Source organism: Solanum dulcamara, chromosome 1 (genome assembly GCF_947179165.1).
Source record: "Solanum dulcamara chromosome 1, daSolDulc1.2, whole genome shotgun sequence".
Classification (NCBI taxonomy): domain Eukaryota; kingdom Viridiplantae; phylum Streptophyta; class Magnoliopsida; order Solanales; family Solanaceae; genus Solanum; species Solanum dulcamara.
Genome location: NC_077237.1, coordinates 62,288,495 through 62,311,148, shown reverse-complemented (window position 1 = coordinate 62,311,148; position 22,654 = coordinate 62,288,495).

The window sequence follows — 22,654 nt, the reverse complement described above, 5'->3', positions numbered from 1 at the left end:
TGAAATGCCATAAATAAGATATCACCGGTATTTCTTTAAAATCCTTACACTTATTCATTAATAAAAAGTCTTAACATCACAATTTTATTCTTTCTAAAAAGGATTTTAGCACCGGGGAGGTAAAATAAGACAAGTAGTATGTCAAAAATCATATATCACTCAAGCCGGGACAACATCCCTTCAAAGGCATCAAATCACTAACCTAAGACTCTGGTATACCACAAGCATGGCCTTGGGCTAGACATTTCAATGCCAAAAGCAAACAAGACATAGCATAAGCCATAAACACAACAAGCGGGCAACAAAACCAAACAAGTCAAACAAGAGGTATCTTAAGTTCAAATCACTTGGAAGAAAGTTCTAAGGATTCTAAGCAGTAAAAAAAAAGTCAATATAGCACCTAGACTAAGGATCCAACGGCTAAGACCCAAACTAGTTTCTAACGATGATCATCGACTCCAAATTGCTCAAAAGGATATCAATACCCAAATCACCAACCTAATCACACGTTGCTACACAAAATATATCAATCCTAAATAAGTCAAGTCTAACAAGAGTAAGCCATAACCTGCCTCAAAGCTGAAACCACACATGAATCGCTAAACCTGAGATTTTCCTTTTCAGGCAACCTTCGAACGATGCCACTCTATCAAATTATCGACGAACACATCAAACCAAAGCCAATGATACCCATATTACTATATTAAAAGAAGGAACCGTCAAACTTTAACATTGCGACCTTTGCACGAAATCGAAAAACCACTCTATCACGACTCAAACCCCCGCCATGTAGGGACTACTATAACCCTTGAGCAGACAAGGCAAACTGAAATCAAGCGAAAGTCAGACCTTAATTTAAATATGTAATTAATAACATAAGAAGGCGGAAGCAAGAAGAATATAACAAAAGAAAATTCTGGCCAGAGTATAGCTATGGAAATACGATACAAAATATATAAAAGGCCCAAAAGTGACCAAAAAGATGAACTGATGCTAGACCAACCCCGGACCTGGTGTAACCTATACAGGATCTACAAAAAACAAAAGTTGACAAAATAATATATACAATGCAGACATGACTGTCCAAAGTGCAAAATATAAGTCAGTACAAAAGAAAGATGGTAGCAAGCCTCTGGACTCCGGGAGCTCACTATAATCTAGATCTGGCACCACTACGGATGATCAGGCGTGTGCTGGGGGTGGCTCAAATTAAGAGTTGCAACTAAAAGATGCAGAAGTGTAGTATGAGTACCAAAACAAAGGGTACTCAGAGGCATCATAGGCCACCGAGCTCAGAAAAAATAAATATATTATAAAAAGCACGATGATACTAATAATAATAAGAGAGAAGCATAAAACTATGATTTCGAGGAAAAAGAGTACAAAAAGATCATACAATAGTCAAGTAAATCCAATCAAGCATGTAATCACATAAATAATCTCAATCCATAAAATATCGAAGGAATGCATAAATGTAAAGTAGTAGACATATATCAATATCCCCCAAAAGTAGCATGGGGCGCCTCGAATTACCACGAGCTCATCAATATAAAAATAATAATCCAAAATATGTATCAATGGTCCACCCAAAATTCACACCTCAAGCTTATCAATGGTGAATATAAAAGTGTAGCCCAAAGTCAATAAAAGGGCCACTCAAAATTTTTACCTCGAGATCATTAACCATGAAATTCCATAAATAAGATATCACCGGTATTTCCTTAAAATCCTTACACTTATTCATTAATCAAAAGTCTTAACATCACTATTTTATTCTTTCTTTAAAAAAGTTTTTAGCACTGGCGAAGTAAAATAAGATAAGTAGTATGTCAAAAATCATATATTACTCAAGCCGGGACAACATCCCATCAAAGGCATAAAATTCCTAACATGAGACTCTGGTATACCACAAGCACAGCCTCAACGCTAGAAGCAAACAATACATAGCATAAGCCGTAAACACAACAAGCGGGCAATAGAAACCGAACAAGTCAAACAAGCAGTAGCTTAAGTTCATATCACCTAGAAGCAAGTTCTAAAAATTCTAGGCGGTACAAACAAGTCAAGATAGCACCTAGACTAAGGATCCAACGGCTAAGACCCAAACTAATGATGATCATTGACTCCAAATTTCTCAAAAAGATATCAATACCTAAATCACCAACCTAATCACACATTACTACTCAAATATGCGAATTCTAACCAAGCCAAGTCTAACAAGAGTAAGTCATAACCTACCTCAAAGCATAAACTGTGCACAAACCATTAAACCTGAGCTTTTTCTTTCTGGACCGCCTTCAAACAATTCCACACTATCAAATTATCGAAGAACATATCAAAACAAAGCCAATGATGCCCATATTACTATATTAAAAGACAAAACAAAAAATTGGGTCAAAATTCGACATTAGGACCCACATATGAAATTGAAAAATCATCACAGTCATAAGGTCCCAAATAGCTTAAGGAACTTGTGCCCCAAAATTGGGCATATTCCGAGCACCAGAAGAGCTCAAAACAACCCTACCAATTTCAAGCCCTAGAATAGTAAAAAATGCAAGGAAACAATAAAATTATGCAAAACGTATGATGTTTTTAGGATGATAAAGGATCCCAAAACATTCCCACAAGAATCTCCAACTCACTGAAATAAGAATCGTCAAAAAATATCAAGAGGAGGGCCTCGTGATCGCGATGGTCAATGATGCGATCGCGATGCCCAAGGTCTCAAGCCTTCGCGATTGCGGACCTCTAGGTTACAAACTCGATGAGCAAAAGCCCCTGCACTAGTAGTTCAGCTGGTGCTGAACCTTGGAGAATTGGGAGTTTCTCCGATGGGATCCAAAATTCATTCGGAACCCCACGAACACAAATAGACTATACTTACCCCTCCTCCCTAATCTCATCACGCCCTTCATGGGTGACACTCGCAAGAATACCTGGTATCCAACCATAACTCCAAAGGGCGAACCCTTCTATTAGCATAACTCTTCTACCTACTCTGGGCAGTATCGAGCCTCTCTTGGATTATACGAACTCTATCTATTGAATCACGTGGTAAATTACTGCCCCAAGGCCTAGACTCAAAAGCATCAATCCAGCCCACTGGGGAACGACACCTCCTACCATATAATGCCTCAAAAGGAGTTATCTCAATGTTCGAATAGTAGTTATTATTATATACGAACTCTGCCAAATCTAAGGAATGATCCCACTAACCCTCAAAATCAATAACTCAGGCCCGTAGCATATCCTTCAAGACCTGAATAGTCATCTCTGACCGACCATCGGTTTGGGGTGGAAAGTTGTGCTAAGCTCAACTCAGGTTCCCAACTCTCTCTGTATAGACCTCCATAAATGCAAAGTGAACTTAGTACCACGGTCTAAAATGATAGATACTGGCACCCCATGCAATTGGACCACCTCTTGGATGTAAATCTGAGCCAACCTCTATGAAGTGTAGGTAGTATGGATGGTAAGAAGTGAGAAGACTTGGTCAATAGATCTACAATGACACAAATAGAATCAAAACCTTGGAAGGTGCACGGTAAACCCACTATAAATTCCTTAGCTATCCACTCCCAATTCCACTCTGGGATAAGTCAAACCACTTGGCCTCTGATGCTCGAACTTAACCCGCTGATAGTTCAAGCACCTACCCACAAAAGTGGTAATGTCCCACTTAATCCCACACCACCAGTAATGCTGCTATAGGTCACGATACATCTTCACCGCACCAAGATGAATGGAATATTTGGAACAATAGGCCTCCTCAAGGATGAGCCTGACTAACTCTCTAACTCTAGGAACACAGATACGACCCTCAATCCTTAAAATGCCCTCCGGATCTAAGGTCTCCTTCCTAGATTCTCCACTGAGGACTCTATCATGAATCACCCTTATTTGTGGGTCATTAATCTACTCCATTAAGGAAGGCCTAGCCTCTACACAAGCAAGTACCCTTCCCAGCTCAAAAATATCTAGACGAAGCATATGGTTAGATAAGGACTGAATATCCGAAGCTAAAGTCCACTCCTCAACTGATAAGAATGCCAAACTTCCCATACTCACTCCCTTCCAGCTCAATCAAACCATCTGCTACTATATTTGCCTTGCCCGGGTGATAGAGAATAGTGACATCATTGTCCTTCAGCAACTCCAACCACCTGTGCTATCTCAAATTAAGGTCTTTATGGTTGAATATGTATTAAAGACTACGGTGGTCAATGTAGATCTCACAATGGGATCCATACAAGTAATACCTATAAATCTTCAATGCGAAAACTACTACCGCTAACTCTAAATCATGTGTGGGGTGTTCCTCTCATGCACCTTCAGCTTCTTAGAAGCATAAGTAATAAATCTACCCTGTTACATTAGAATGCAACCCAAGCCAGTACCTGAAGCATCAAAATACACTATAATTCCCTGGCCCTCAAAGGAAGAGTAAGAATCGGAGCTGAAGTCAACAAGGCTTTGAGCTTTAGAAATATCACCTCACACTCATCCGACCAATGGAAAGAAACATTCTTCTGATTCAATCAGGTCAAAGGCGTTGCAATATAAGAGAACCCCTCCACGAACCATTTGTAATATCTTACCAAACTGATGAAACTGTGAACCTTGATGGGAGAAGTGAGCCTAGCCCAATAATGAACTACTGCTATATTCGCCGGATCTACCATAATCCCATTCTTGGACATTACGTGCCTTAGGAATACCACAGACTCAAGCCAAAATTCACACTTAGTAAATTTAGCATACAACTACTGATCCCGCAAGGTCTGAAGTAGTATCCTTAGATATTTCTCAAGCTGCTCTTTGCTCCTGGACTAGACTAGAATGTCATCAATGAATATAATGAATAAGGAGTCCAAGTAGGGTCTAAACACATGGTTCATCAAGACCATAAATGATATTGGGGCATTAGTCAACCCAAAAGACATTATTAAGAACTCATAGTGTCAGTATGGAGTCCTAAAAGCAATCTTAGGGATATCTAACTCCCTAATCCTCAACTGGTGATACCCTGGCCTCAAGTACATCTTAGAGAACATGGCTTCACCCTAGATCTAGTCAAATAAGTCATTAATCCGCAGTATCGAGTACCTATTCTTGATGGTCACCTTATTTAACTGCCTATAATCAACACACATATGCAAGGTACCATCCTTATTTATCATAACAGAATAGGAGCACCCCAAGGAGACTCACTAGGCCTGATAAACCCCTTACTCAAAAGATCCTAAAGCTGCACCTTAAGCTCTCTCAACTAAATGGAGTTATCCAGTACAATGGAATAGAGACTGGCTCTTACCCAGCTCAAACTCAATGCCAAAATCAATACCATGCTTAGGAGAAAGACTAGGTAGATCAGTGGGAAAGACATTAGGGAACTCTCGAACTGTCGAAACTTAATCAAAATAAGGAATTTCAGCACTGGTGTCACAGACATAAGCAGGATAGGATAAACACCATTTCCTATAACACGCTGAGCCCTGAGAAAGGAGATCACACCATATGGCACATAATGCAATAGTCTTGTACCTTCCTACACGATTGGAGAAATACAAGGCATACATAATGCAATAGTCTTATAAAACAATCCAAAATTGCATGATGAGTAGAAAACCAATCCATGCCTAAAATCAAGAACAATCAAGTCTACTCTAGTATCATACCCCAAGATGGTCACAACACAGGATCGAAACACTTGATCCACTACTAAGAAATCACTTATAGGGGTAGATACACGCATAGACATAGGCAATGGCTCACAGAAAATATCCCATCGAGTAGCATAACAAGAAGACACGTACAACTAAGTAGACCCTAGATCAAATAAAGCATAGGTAGGCTGATAAGAGATAGAGATCATACCTGTGATGGTAGCATCCGATGCCTCCGCCTCTGGCCTACTCGGAAAGGCATACATATGACTACTTCCACCTCTGCCACCTATCTGTCCTACCTAGGGACCACCCTAAGTACCCTGAGAATCACTCTGCCACCCCATACACCCTCTCTGGATGGTTGAATTGGGTCCCTAAGGGCCTAAACCTACTAACCCTATAGACCATATTGACTCTGGCATCTTAGATGGCTAATAGTGGGACACTCTATGAAAAAGTGTCCTATCACACCATACTCATAGCACGGCCCCCTAAATGAACCTCCCTATGATGTCCCAATTGAACCTAAATTTCCACCATGGCTTGAATACCCAGAAGTCTGACCCCGAGAAGACTGAACCAAAGTTTGGCCACTTTGACCATTGGAACCCACTAATCTATTATCGGTAAGCCGTAAGGTTGCCTGAACCGGTCTACTAGGTGGATATTATTGTAGATGGCCTCTGCTAAAATAACCCTTACCATATGACTGGCGTCCGCTGAAACTGCCCTGATGGAGAGGCCTTTTGTCACTGTATCCATAAGCCACACAACGAATAGCCTCTATAGTACGAGTATAATCTACTATATGCAAGAAAGAATAGCCTGATGCAACCATCTGCTCTATCTCTAACCTCAAAGGAATAGATAATCCTCTAACAAATTGGCGCACCCGCTCCTCCTCTATCGACATAATCATGGTAGTATGCCTGGATAGCTCATAGAACTGAGACTCATACTCTATGACCATCATCGATCTCTGTACAACCCTCTATGAACTCATCTCTCAGCCTCTCCCTCAAACTATGGGGTACATACTTCTCTAAGAAAGCCTCAGAGAACTGAGTCCATGACATCGGCGGTAATCCCATGGGTCTGCAACTAAGATATGATCTCCACCACTACTTTGCTGGTCCATCTAATTGGAAAGTAGTGTAATAAACCCCATGGGACTCCACCAACCCGAGGTTATGCAACCTCTCCTAGCAACTAACAAAAAATCATGGGCATCCTTGCCCATGATACTTGAGAACCTGGGAGGGGCCAATATGATAAACCTCCCCAACATCTTCTACTTCTCTACGATCATCACCTTCCTAGTTGCCACGTGCTGAACAACTGTAGAAATAGGCAGAATCACCAGACGAGAAGCAATAGTAGTAGGCTAGAGGATTGGGTTCTGATCATATTATACCCCAGCCTGGCCTGAAGTCATGCCTTCACTCAGACCTGAGGTCCAGCTAATATGCTAGGTAGGGTCCTTCCTCTATACATATCCTTCATGAAACTGAGGATCTGGGCCAGAATATCCTGTAACACTGGTGTGGATATGATCTAGGTAGGGGCTGGGATAGATCCTCCTCCACTGGCTAATGCTCAAACTGCTGAACCTTTATATCAAGCTCTGGCACTAGTGTTGTGGCCTGGGCTCTACCCTGACCTCTGTGTCGACCTCAACCTCTACCTTGAGCTAGGGCTTTATCTTAAGGTGCAGGAGGACCTCATCCACCTTGGGTAGATCTCATCCTCTCTATCTGAGAACGAGTGAAACAAATAGGATTTAGAGGTGTTCATCATCATTAGCACACGATCAAAAATAAAAATAGTGATTTAATTACTAATAATGTCCTTTAGCCTCCCGAAGATTGGATATGGACATCATCGTACCGATCCGCGGGCTCTACTAGACAGTTGCTCTTGTAATAGTGAGACCGATGAAACTAAGCTCTGATACCACTTTATCAAGACCCAAACACGGGCTATATAGGTGCCTACTATAACCCTTAAGTAGCCAAGGCAAACCAAATTAAGCGGAAGTCAGACTTTAATTTAAATAAGTAATTAATAACATAAGAAGGCAGACGCAAAAAGAATATAATAAAAGAATATTTTGGCCAGAGTATAGCTATGTAAATACGATACAAAATATATAAAAGGCCCAAAAGTGACCAAAAAGATGAACTGATGCTAGACCAACCCAGGACCTTGTGTAACCTATAAAGGAGCTACAAAAAAACAAAAATTGACAAACTAATATATACAATGCAGAGTTGACTATCTAAAGTGCAAAATATAAGTCAGTACAAAGAAGGATGGTAGCAAGCCTCTGGACGCTGGAAGCTCACTATAATCTAGATCTGGCACCACTACGGATGATCAGGCATAGGTTAGGGGTGGCTAGAACTGGGAGCTACAACCAAAAGATGCAGAAGTGCAATATGAGTACCAAAACACTAGAACTCATTAGGCATCATAGGCTGACTGAGCTCAAAAAGTATAAATATATAATAAACAACACGATAATACTAATAATAATAAGAGAGAAGCATAAAACTAAGATTCTGAGGAAAAGGGTAAGAAAAGATCATACAATAGTCAAGTAAATCCAATCAAGCATGTAATCACATTAATAATCTCAATCCACAAAATATTAGAGGAATGCATGATTGTAAAGTTGTATATATAGATCAATATCCCCCAAAAGTAGCATGGGGCACCTGGATTAACCCTCGAGCTGATCAATATCGAAATAATAACCCAGAATATGTATCAATGGGCTACTTGGAATTCACACCTTGAGCTTATCAACAGTGAATATAAAAGTGTATCCTAAAGTAAATAAAAGGGCCGTCCGGAATTTTTACCTCGAGCACATCAACCATGAAATGCCATAAATAAGATATCACTGGTATTTCCTCAAAATCCTTACACTTGTTCATTAATAAAAACTCTTAACATCACAATTTTATTCTTTTCAAAAAGGTTTTTAGCACCTACGATGTAAAATAAGATAAGTTGTATGTCAAAAATTGTATATGACTCAAGCCGGAACAACATCCCGTCAAAGGCATCAAATCACTAACTTAAGACTCTGGTATACCACAAGCATGGCCTTGGGCCCAATATTTCAATGCCAAAAGAAAACAAGACATAGCACAAGTCATAAACACAATAAGTTGGGAACCAAAACCAAACAAGTCAAATAAGCGGTATCTTAAGTTCAAGTCACCTAAAAGAAAGTTCTAATGATTCTAAGCGGTACAAATAAGTCAAGATAACACCTAGACTAAGGCTCCAATGGCTAAGACCCAAATTAGTTTCTAACGATGATCATCGACTCCAAATTGCTCAAAAGGATATCAATACCTAAATCACCAACCTAATCACACGTTACTACTCAAAATATACCAATTCTAACAAATTTAAGTCTAAAAAGAGTAAGCCAAAACCTACCTCAATACCGAAACCGTACACAAACCGCTAAACTTGAGATTTTCCTTTCCAGACAACCTCCGAATGATGCCACTCTATCAAATTATCGAAGAAAATATCAAAAAAGGCCAGTGATACCAATATTACTATATTAAAAGACAGAACTGCCAAAATTTGACATTGGTCCCAAATAGCTCAAGGAACTTGTGCCCTAAAAATGGGCATATTTTGAGCATCGGAAAAGCTCAAAACAACCCCACAAAACTCAAGCCCTAAAATAGTAAAAAAGGCAAGGAAACAACAAAATTATACGAAACTTATTAGGTTTTTACGATGAGAAAGGGTCCCAAAACATCCCCATAAGAATCTCCAACTCACCGAAACAAGAATCATCGAAAAACATCCAGAGAAGCTCTCCAAAATCAAAAATTGCTAAGTCGCTACTAGAAACGGGCTATAAAATTCACCGAAGCCAGTGAAATTTCCCTTCGCGATCACGAGTTGGGCCTTGCGATCGCGAGGTCCGATCTAGCTAACCATTATGATCGTGTAGGTCAATAAAGCAATAGAGATGACCAAGGTATCAAGCCTTCGTAATCGCGGACCCCTGGGTTGCGAACGTGATGAGCAAAAGCCCCTACACCAGCAGTTTAGCGGGAGTTGAACTTTGGAGAATTGGGATTTTCTTTGATAGGGGTCCAAAAATCATTCGAAACCCCACGAATATAAACGGGCTATGCTACCCAACTAGAAACCGCATTTCGGACTTAATGGAATTTACAGATTCTTAATGGAGGTCATTTCGTCAAAATGTTGACCAAAGTCAACACTTTCCAAAGAATACTCAAAATGCACAAATGGCCTAAAATTCAGTTGGAGAACCTCAAGAACCAAACCAAAGGTCATTCTAAAACAAACTCAATGTTCTGGAGCTAATTTCACTGATGGAATTTTCATTCGAGCACGTCTACTCAAAATAGTGATAGAAGTCAAACTTAACCAAAACTTAAAGTTAAAACGGTAAAACAACACAAACTAAAAATAAAGACTTTAAAACCCAAACAACCTTTCTTTCAGACCAAAATGACCTTCTAGAGCTAATGGAACCATCAAAATTCTCATATGATGCCCGAATCTTTGAATGTTGACTAAAGTCAAATCTTTCAAGCCTTAAACCTCAAAAATGGCCAAACCACCTCAAAACTCAATCGAACACTTTGGGTAGCATGCCACCCATAGTAAAAATATGCAAAAGCACGGAAATGAGCTTGGAGGTCATTATAATCAACTTGCCTTGACTTCTTCTTTATAGGTGATGAACCACAAACTTCAACATTTCTTTTGATCTTGAAATAAATTAGAGGATCTTTAAAGTCGTCATCCGAATCAAATGATGTGGGGGGATGTATTGCATCTTGTGTGACATACTCCAATGGTAATTGAATACTTGAAAGTTCCACTGGAGTAGGACTTATGTAATATCCCTCAAAATGCTCACAATTGCCTTAAGAATGCCTTGGGAATAGGCCTCTCATGCAATGCATTATCCTTAATCTTTTTGGAAAATTTGAGTTCAAAATATCGATCAGAGGTTCAAAACCTGTGCGAAAATAGTCTTGGTGGATTTTTAGGACCCATATATCAAAAGATAGATTTTTCAAAGAAACTACACAAAACCATAAACTGCGCGACAAGTCCACATCGCAGACTTGCTTGCCTCTGCGTCGCAGACTTGGCGATGGTTTTCTGGCCGAATTTAATTTTTAGTAAGGGCACTTTAGACTTTTACCTAATTGTTAGCTAATGAACCTAGATGTTTTTAGGACCTAATTCAGCTCTATAAATTAACCTAGACCTCTAATTCTATCTATTCTTCTATAATTCACTTACTCAAATATTTCTCTCTCTACAAAAGACTCTCAAGGACTCCATTGAAGACTTCAAGTAAATTCACTCAAGGTATCCATCAAAACTCTCTAGTTCTTCCAAATTATTTGGTTTCTTCACTTAAGGTATGTGGGTATTGATTCATGGATTCTTTCATCCATGAAGCCCAATCAATTTGTCAAGTTTTCTATCAAATTAAAGTATGGTATTTTATGAGTTTTATGATCTCTATTCCATTTGCATGAATTATGATTCAAATTATGATTATGAGTCTATTTTGATATAAATTGATGGTTATTGCATTGAATTGAAGAGTTTTTCATGAATTCTCCTATTTTGATCTCTAGGGTTCATGATGTAAAATATGAGTATTTTCAATTATACTTCCTAATGATATTATCTTTATGAATTATGTATGGGCTGATACAAAGTATATGACCAAGCATATTTTCAAGTTAATTACATGATTTTTAAGTCAATTGGTTATGCAATTTAGTTCTACTCTAAGTTCAAGGTATGAATTTCATGCAAGTTATGAAGTAAGGTAACTTAGGGCCCTATGTGGTGACCTAGGTCCTAACTATATGAATTATTCAAATATGATTGTAATGATGAAAGGACAATTCTCACATTCTAAGTATGTTATGAAAATGAGCTACTCTATGATTTCAAACCTATGATCCTGACTATGATTATGTCATTTATGATTTCTATACTATGTATATATTCTATGGGATTTGACTTAGCACCGAGTGGACTTGAGGTGGGGGCCCTACCAAAAGTCCTAGTAGCAACCTCATGTTTGTTAAACTACGTGTCATCATAGGTTGCCTTCATGTCCTAGCTATTGGATCCATATATAGCATATGTATGATCCGCCGAGCAGGGTAGAGTCTACCTTGGCAAGTAGATTCCCCTTTTTCTTTGTTGTATGGGGAGACAACGAGATTCCATGTTATAGCTCGCATGGTCTTATTGTCGGTTATGGTTCCTATTCCATATATGTATGATCTCTTATGTATGCCATGATTTAAATTATGCTTTTTAAACGCTTTGGTCAATATGAGTTTCTCATGACTTTACTAATCTCATCTTATCATGTATTTTACTTGACCATTGCATCCCATGATTTACGTTGCATGACATGCCCTCATACTTAGTATATTTGAACGTATTAATGCATACTTTTTGCTTACATTGTCTAAAAATGTAGGGGTTGAGATTGAAGATCATACTCATCTATGTGGCTAGTTAAGCTTTCCTATCAGGCGGTGTATGTGGTGAGTCGTCATTTATCAGGGAATAGTTATCGAGTAGGTTGTTGTTTTCAGAAACTTTTGTTATGTTTCATATTGAGGGTTATCTAGGGACATGTCTTAGCCCCCACCCATGCTCATGAGTAGAGACATCTAGTTGGATAAATATTTCGAGTCTATGATGTTATGTGACACTCTTCAATTTTTATTCATGGTTTAGACTCTATTATGATGTTTCTGCATTTACTTTACTGTCATGCCCCGGGAGGGTACCCTAGGTGTGGCCGATACTCAAAAGCCATTTCTGGCCTCCAAGCGAAGCACCTGGTCCAATCACACATTCATTCGATCATATTCTCTTAGCAAAAGACTCAGTCAATGAAGTATTATTCATAATTTAGGGCCAAAGGCCAAATAACTATCAAATCAACTAACAGTTACAAAAGTACTACTCAAAAGAATAATCTAACATTTCTACACTCTGGTCTATGAAGCCTCTATCAATAATCTAGGGGGTGCCAATGACAAGCCCATGGCTACCAACAATCAAAATAAAGGAAACAACACAAAACTATACAGAGAACTCAACATTCTCCGAAAACTATGAGGACTCACCAACTAGATGGGAGTGGGTAGATCTTCAACGGTGCGCCGGTTGATGATCTCTACTACCTGTCTCTGCATCATGAAACGATGCAGGCCAAATGACGTCAGTACATGGAATATACGAGTATGTAAAATGGCCAAATGAAACAACATCAGAAATGACCAAATCAACTCAGGGATCTCAACTCAGAAAGAAGTATAACTCAACAAGAGTCCTAAGTCTAAGCAAGAATATAGTTTAGACGGGACCAAATCACACATAATTTAACTCAATCCGACTCAGAGTACTATCAAGACCTATGTGGGAGTTTCTCATATCTGACAACCATCACTTATGAGCCAGTGACAATACAACAAACCGACGTTGTTGCCACATCTGTTCATACTTTGCCAGGGTATGAATGAATCAACCAATCATGGATCCAATCCAACCAAGTCCTATAATGTTAGGACAATAATTTTGGGGAAGCATCCGACTTTAACAGTTCAATCCCCTCCTACGTTTGGCGACGTAGTTATTGGGTTTGAGTATGGACTATACTCTTAACTAATTCGGTGCTCGATACTCTTTCCAAGACTCAATGCTCATAAAACTCCATCCAATTAACTCAATCAAATCATATCGACAAGTCTTATTTAGAACCTTGTCAACTCATCAATTCTATCACCATCAAACATCTCCCAATCATACTATCCGATCGATTTCAATCATATCTTTCAAGAGTAAATTTAAATGTACATTTATAGCATCATACAAACATATCCAACCATTTATCTATTCATTTAACATATCTTTGGAACTCATCACAACTCCAAGTTTTTAGACCAACAATTTAAAATGAATAACATATTTAAGAGAATTAGCATCTTTGTCATAATCCACATAGTTAAGAAAATCAATAAATCATGTTTGACAACTCATCCTCATCAACTCATACTCACATGAAGGTTCTTTCTTGAAATTTCTTGTCTCAACAACATCAACATAACAAGAATCACATTAATGGATGACAAGACTCATTTAGACATAGGCCTATTAAGAAACTTTATTCTTATGAACATTTAACCTCAAAGAAAGTGTAGGGCACATGGGTGGACTCAACCCATATTTTGAGTAGCCTTCATACCTTAGTGAAGACTTGAAGAAAACCTTGTTGTTGGGTCTTCAATGGGAAACTTGAATTTCTTGAAGCTCTTGAAGGAAATCTTTGTTGGAGAAGGATTGAAAAAGAAGAGAGGGATTTCTAGGGCTTTTAGAGAGAGAGAGAGAGGGACTGAAAATGGTCCCAAAAATGTCCCAAGGCTGTGTATATATAATTTGGGAAAATTCCCAAATTGCCCTTTCTCCAAAATTCTGAACAATAGGCCAAAAACACTCTTGGCGCGATAGTGGCGCATCGCGCCACTGCAGCGCCAAGTCGAATAGGCTTAAAAACCCTGCAACCCAATAGTGGCGCATCGCGCCAGGGACCAAACTACTGAGGCTTGTTTCTGGCGCGATAGTGGTGCGTCGCGCCACTGCGGCGCCAAACCCAGATTTCCAGCAGTTACAACCCAGGCCTGAAATTCCTGCCGTGCTAGTTCGTCTTAGGATCGTCATATCTTTTGACTCCAAACTCCAAAAATTATATTCTTGGTGGCATTGGAAAGAAGACTCGGCGACCTTTAATTTAATAGGTCATGGGCCACCCAGATTGTCGTCTTTCAAAAGATAGGATCATTAGAAGTCGACCCCTTATACGAACTTATCCTAAAACTTAGCCACGATGAATCTTTTGGACTTAGCTTGGTCCTAGGGGTCCTTTGTGACCCCACATCACCTCTAACACTTTTCAATTTCTCAAGGACTCATCTTAACTCATGCATATACTTCACAATAATAGAGTTCGACCCTACACGAATACAAGAAAGGTCCGAATCTTAGGGAAAAATTTTGGGGGATATTACAATATCTCCCCCTTAGGATCATTCGTCCTCGAATGACGAGTAAACCAAGAATGGAATTTGGGGTACAAATCACAATCAGAATTCAGTCAATCAACCAATCGATTTCTCAAATAAAAAAAAATTACTATCCAACCTCAAAATGCACAAACGAATTCAAGTCAAGGGAATGAGCATTACCTTCAACATTCTCATTGGTAGGCACGAATAGATGGGGATATTTAGGTTTCATATCTTCCTTTGCTTCCCACATGGATTCCTCAACAAACTGATTTCTCCACAGGACTTTGACTGAGGCGATCTCTTTGTTCCTTAATTTGCGAATTTGGCGATCAAGAATTTGTACCGGAACCTCTTCATAGGATAAGCTATCCTTAACTCCAATACTATCAATAGGGACTACCAACAAGGGATCGCCTAAGCACTTCTTCAACATCGAAACGTGAAATACCGGATGAATAGAGGCTAGCTCCGAGGTTAACTCCAACTCATAGGCGACACTTCCAATGCACCTCAATATCTGGTAAGGGACAATATACTGAGGACTAAGCTTCCCCTTCCTTCCAAACCTCATGACCTCCTTCATGGGTGACACTTTCAAATACACCCAATCACCACCTCAAACTCTAAGTCTCTCCTCCTCACATTGGTGTAAGACTTTTGGCGGCTTTGGGTTGTCTTTAGCCTATCTTGAATAACTCTCACCTTCTCCATGGCTTGGTGAACAAAATCAGGCCCAATCAACTCAACTTCACCCACCTCAAACCACCCAATTGGTGATCTACACCTCCTCCCATACAAAGCTTTATAAGGAGACATTTGAATGCTTGCATGATAGCTATTATTATAGGCAAACTCTATGAGAGGTAAGTGATCATCCCAATTTCCTTTGAAGTCACGCACACAAGCTCTCAACATATCCTCCAACGTCTGAATGGTGCACTCCGCTTAGCCATCCGTCTGGGGATGAAAGGTCATACTAAGGTTCACCTTTGAACCCAATCCCTTCTGAAAGGATCTCTAGAATTGGGAGGTGAATTGAGCTCCTCTATCTGAAATGATAGACAAGGGAACCCCATGCAACCTGACAATCTCCTGGATGTATAACTTTGCATAATCTTCTGCAGTGTCAGTAATCTTAACTGCCAAGAAGTGAGCTAATTTCGTCATTCTTTCCACAATCACCCAAATCGAATCATGTTGCTTTTGGGACTTCGGAAAACCTGTAATAAAGTCCATATTAATCATCTCCCACTTCCACTCCGAGATTTCTATATTTTGAGCTAACCCACATGGCCTTTGATGCTCAACTTTAACCTATTGACAATTCGGGCACTTGGAAACAAACTCCGCAATATCTCTCTTCATCCCACTCCACCAATAGATTTCCCTCAAGTCGTGATACATCTTTGTAGAGCTAGGATGAATAGAGTATCTGGAACTATGCACTTCGGCCATAATCCTTCCTCGAACATCATCGACATCTGGTATGCACAATCTGTTTTGGTACCTCAACACCCCATCTCCCCCTTTGGTAAAAACTATCACCTCTTATTTGTGAACAACTTCCTTCAATTGGAGAAGGACGGGATCTTGGTCTTACTTTTCTTTTACCTCTGCCACGAGTGAGGATGCATCCCTATCCTGAACATTAACTCCACCTTCATTGTTCTCTTCAAGACAAACTCCCAACCGAGCTAATCTGTGCACCTCTCTAGCCAATTCTTTCCTTCCCTCCTCCATATGGGCAGTGCTACCCATAGATAACCTGCTAAGAGCATCAGCAACAACATTAGCTTTACTTGGATGGTAGAGGATGCTCATATCATAGTCTTTAAGTAGTTAGAGCCATCTTCTTTGTCTCAGGTTGAGTTCCTTCTGGCTAAAGACGTATTATAAACTCTTGTGATCGGTGAACACATCAACATGCACTCCATACTAGTAGTGGTGCCAAATTTTAAGGGCAAATAGCACAGCTGCCAGTTCAAGGTCATGAGTTGGATAATTCTTCTCGTGAACCTTAAGCTGTCTTGAAGCATAGTCTATCACCTTTCCCTTCTGCATCAGCACACAGCCCAAACCAACTCTAGATGCATCACAATAGATCACAAAACTAACAAGAGCAGTGGTTAGCTTGGTCTTCAATTTCTGGAAACTCTCTTCACAAGCATTGGACCATTGGAACTTAGCCTTCTTTTGGGTCAGCTTGGTCAATGGTGATGATATGGATGAGAATCCCTCTACAAACCTTCGATAATAGCCAGCCAAACCTAAGAAACTTCTTATCTCTGTCGGGGATGTGGGTCTGGGCCAATTTTTCACTGCCTCAATCTTCTGAGCATCAACCTGAATACCATCTCCAGATACAATGTGGCCTAAAAAGGCCACTGATGTAAGCCAAAATTCACATTTTGAGAACTTTGCATACAATACCTGGTCCTTCAAAGTTTGCAAGACGACTCTAAAATGATGGGCGTGCTCTTCCTCATTCTTGGAGTAAACCAAAATATCATCTATGAATACGATCACAAACATATTAAGATATGGTTTAAATACTCGATTCATGTGATCTATAAAAGCTGCGGGGGCATTAGTCAATCCAATGGACATCACCAAGAACTCAAAGTGGCCATAGCAGGTCCGAAAAGCTGTCTTTGGGATATCACACTCCCTCACCTTCAACTAATGGTAGCCCGATCTTAGGTCTATCTTTGAGAAATAAGTGGCGCCCTGAAGTTGATCAAACAAGTCGTCTATTCTAGGGAGAGGGTATTTGTTGTTTATGGAGACCTTGTTCAGCTGCTTGTAGTCAATACATATTCTAAGGGACCCATCTTTCTTTCGCACAAATAGGAATGAAGCATCCCATGGTGAGATACTCGGCCTAATGAATCCCTTATCTAACAAGTCTTTCAACTCTTTCAACTCAGCCGGAGTCATTCTATATGGAGGGATTAATATAGGCTGGGTATCAGGAAGGACATCAATCCCAAAGTCGATCTCCCTATCAGGAGGGACTCTAGGCAGATCTTCAGGAAAGACATCAGGAAACTCATTGACAATCGGAACCGACTTAAGGGATGGAGACTCAATACTGTCATCTTTCACTCGGACAAGGTGATAAATACACTCTTTTAAGATTAGCTTCCTGGCCCTAAGGTATGAAATAAACTTACCCTTAGGTATGACAGGACTACCCTTCCACTCTATGACAGCCTCATTCGGGAATTTGAACTTGACAATCTGAGTTCTACAATCAATAGAGGCATAACAGACATAAAGCATGTCCATGCCAAGGATCACATCAAAATCAACCATGTCTAACTCAACTAAGTCAGCCAAGGTATCTTTGTGATAAATTGACACAGTGCAATCTCTATAGACTCTCTTTGCTAAGACAGAATCACCGACAAGAGTAGCTACACAAAAAGGCTCACAAAGACATTTAGGAATTTTATTGAATTTACTAGCCACGTAAGGAGTCACAAAAGATAGGGTGGCACCCGGATCCATCAAAACATAATAGTTAAGAGAAGAGACTCGAATCATACCCATCACGACCTTTGGAGAGTTTTCCTGATCTTGGCGACTACCCATGGCATATAGAAGGTTTGTACCTCCACTCGTACCTGAAGTAGTGCTCCTCTGATTACCTCTAGCTGGCAGTGCGGTGGTAGAAAACTGGGCTCTATCTCCCCATGTTGGACACTTCTTCTGAAAGTGGTCCATTTGGCCACACTTATAACAACCAGCCCTCCCCGTTCTACACTCTCCCAAGTAGAGCTTACTGCACTTTCCGCATGGTGGCTTCCCTTTTGAACCTTGACCCATGCTAGCCTGGGATTGAGAACCCTGGGGTCTAAAATTCTAGTGACTCTATCCCTGCCGATCATACATGTTCTGCAGCATAGGTGCACTTGTGGTCGACGAGGCATAGTTGGAAGGCCTCTTCTGGAAGAAGGACATGTTGCCCTTGTTCTGCTTCTGCTCATTCTCATGCCCAGTTGATCTTGCCTTCTTGCTTAGATGCTCCTCTCTGTATTTTCTCTTCTCATCCTTCACCTGTTGAGCATACACCATTAATCTTGAAATATCCATATCAGAGATTAACAATGCCGCTTTGCACTCCTTCTTCACATGTCTTCCTAAATCGGAGACAAATTTCCTTATCTTCGACCTCACATCTAGGATCATCTTTGGAGCATACCTGGACAGCTGGATGAACTTCAGGTTGTACTCCTTAACAGTCATGCCTTCTTGTTTCAGATTCACAAACTCCTCCACTTTCGCTTCCGTCAATTCTCGGGGAAAGAAGTGGTCAAGAAAGGCTCCCTCAAATTCATCCCACATAGCAGGTTCAACATCCTCACCTCTACCTTATTCCCATTGGTTATACCAGATGTTTGCCATATCCTTAAGTTGGTAGGACACCCCTTCAATCTCCGTAGCATGCATAGCTTTTAGGATTTTCCACATCTCATCAATAAAATTTTGGGGATCTTCATCAACCTTAGACCCCGTGAATGCCGTCGGATTCATCCCCAGAAAGTCTCGAATTCTGGCGGCGGCAGACGGCTCTTAGTAACTAGAGCTAAGAGTTGGCGAACTCTGGTTACCATTTCGGGCAGCCACTAATTGAGTGAGCATAGAAATCGCCCCTCGAAAGTCTGCCTCCGAAGTTGGTGCAGGTGAAGTAGTAGGCATTTCAGGTGCCTCTACATACCTCGCCGGTCAGCCTCTAGCCTTCGATGGGCGTACCTCTGACTGTGGCATCTCTACATTATCAGCATTCCTCTAGCTAGTAGTACGTTTAAGAGGCATTATATGTAACGTATAAATGCATAAATTAGAAAGGAGGTTTTATAGAGTTTAACTCTATCGCACGAATTCAGAATATGAAAGAACTAAAACAATTCTTAATGTCTTATAGCCTCCTGATTATAAGTGTGGTGCACAACACACCCATAAGCAAGACTCTACTAGACACAGCTTCATAGACTCCCTAGGACTCTTGAACTCTAGGCTCTGATACCATGTTTGTCATGCCCCGGGAGGGTACCCTAGGCGTGGCCGGCACTCGAAAGCCATTTCTGGCCTCCAAGCGAACCACCTGGTCAAGTCACACATTCATTCAATCACATTCTCTCAGCGGCAGACTCAGTCAATGAAGTATTATTCATAATTTAAGGCCAAAGGCCAAATAACTATCAAATCAACCAACAGTTATAGATGTACTACTCTAAAGAACAATCCAACATTTCTATGCTCCGGTCTATGAAGCCTCTATCAACAATCTAGGAGGTGTCAATGAAGAGCCCATGGCTACGAACAATCAAAATAAAGGAAATAACACAAAACTATACAGAGAACTCAACATCCTCTGAAAACTATGAGGACTCACCAACTAGCTGAGAGTGGGTAGATCTTTAACGGTGCACCGGTTGATGATCTCTAGTACCTATCTCTGCATCATGAAATGATGCAGGCCAAATGGCGTCAGTACATGGAATGTACGAGTATGTAAAATGGCCGAATGAATCAATATCAAAAAGGACCAAATCAACTCAAGGATCTCAACTTAAAAAGAAGTACAACTCAAAAAGCGTCCTAAGTCTTAGCAAGAATATAGTTTAGACGGGACCAAATGACATACAATTCAACTCAATCCGACTCAGAGTACTATCAAAACCTATGTGGGAGTTTTTCTTATCCAACAACCATCACTTATGAGCCAGTAACAGTATAACAAACCGACATTGTTGCCGCATCCGTTCATACTTTGCCAGGGTATGAACGAATCAACCAATCATGGATCCAATCCAACCAATTCCTATAATGTCAGGACAATAATTTTGGGGAAGCATCCGACTTTAATGGTTCAATCCCCTCCTACGTTTGGCGACGTAGTTATTGGGTTCGAGTATGGACTATACTCTTACCCAATTCGGTGCTCGATACTCCTCCCAAGACTCAATGCTCATAAAACTCCATCCAATTAACTCAATCAAATCATATCGACAAGTCTCATTTAGAACCTTGTCAACTCATCGACTCTATCACCATCAAACATCTCTCAATCATACTATCCGATCGATTCCAATCATATCTTTCAAGAGTAAATTTAAATGTACATTTATAGCATCATACAAACATATCCAACCATTTCTCTATTCATTTAACACATCTTTGGAACTCATCACAACTCCAAGGTTTTAGACCAACAATTTAAAATGAATAACATATTTAAGAGAATTAGCGTTTTTGTCATAATCCACATAGTTAAGAAAATCAATAAAGCATGTTTAACAACTCATCCTCATCAACGCATACTCACATGAAGGTTCTTTCTTGAAATTTCTTGTCTCAACAACATCAACATAACAAGAATCACATTAATGGATGACAAGACTCATTTAGACATAGGCCTATCAAGAAACTCAATTCTTATGAACATTTAACCTCAAAGAAAGTGTAGGGCACATGGATAGACTCAACCCATATTTTGAGTAGCCTTACATACCTTAGTGAAGACTTGAAGAAAACCTTGTTGTTGGGTCTTCAATGGGAAACTTGAATTTCTTGAAGTTCTTGAAGGAAATCTTTGTTGGAGAAGGATTGAAAAAGAAGAGAGGGATTTCTAGGGCTTTTAGAGAGAGAGAGAGAGAGAGGGGGACAGAAAATGGTCCCAAAAACGTCCCAAGGCTGTGTATATATAATTTGGGAAAATTCCCAAATTGCCCTTTCTCCAAAATTCTGAACAATAGGCCAAAAACACTCTTGGCGCAATAGTGGCATATCGCGCCACTGCAACGCCAAGTCGAATAGGCTTAAAAAACCTGCAACCCAATAGTGGCGCGACCTACTGAGGTTGTTTCCTGGCGTGATAGTGGCGCGTCGCGCCCTTACAGCACCAAACCCAAGTTTTCTGGGTTCTAGAAAATAGGCTTGAAAACCCTGCAAATCTCATAGTGGTGCACCGTGCCAGGGACCAAACTACTGAGGCTTGTTCCTGGCGCGATAATGGCGCATTGCGCCACTGCGGCGCCAAGCCCAGATTTCCAGCAGTTGCAACCTAGGCCTGAAATTCCTTCCATGCTAGTTCGTTTTAGGATCGTCATATCTTTTGACTCCAAACTCCAAAAATTACATTCTTGGTGGCATTGGAAAGAAGACTCGATGACCTTTAATTTAATAGTTCATGGGCAACCCAGATTGTCGTCTTTCAAAAGATAGGGTCATTAGAAGTCGACCCCTTATACGAACTCATCCTAAAACTTAGCCACGACGAATCTTTTGGACTTAGCTTGGTCCTAGGGGTCCTTTGTGATCCCACATCACCTCTAACACTTTTCAATTTCTCAGGGACTCATCTTAACTCATGCATATACTTCACAATAATAGAGTTCAACCCTACACGAATACAAGAAAGGTCCAAATCTTAGGGAAATATTTTTTGGGGGTGTTACATTTACCTTATGTATACTTATGATATGTAAAAGAGGCTTAGTTGGAGCCATTCGGGGTTTCGATCACCGCGTTACGACTAGGCTCTAGGTCGTATCGTGACAACTTATGTTCCTAAAAACAATCTGTATAAAAAATTCAAAAAATCAGGAAATATTTGCATAAATGTTTAAATATTTGTATAAACTGAAAACTATTCAAACTATATAACCAATATGAATATGTATAATTATAATATATAAAATATTTGCAGAACTAATTAAATATTTGTATAAACTGAAAAAAATATATAACTATATAACTAGTATGAAACTATATAATTATAATACAATGCAGAACTAATTATTATTTGTATAAACTGAAAATATACAAGCTATATAACTAATATGAAAT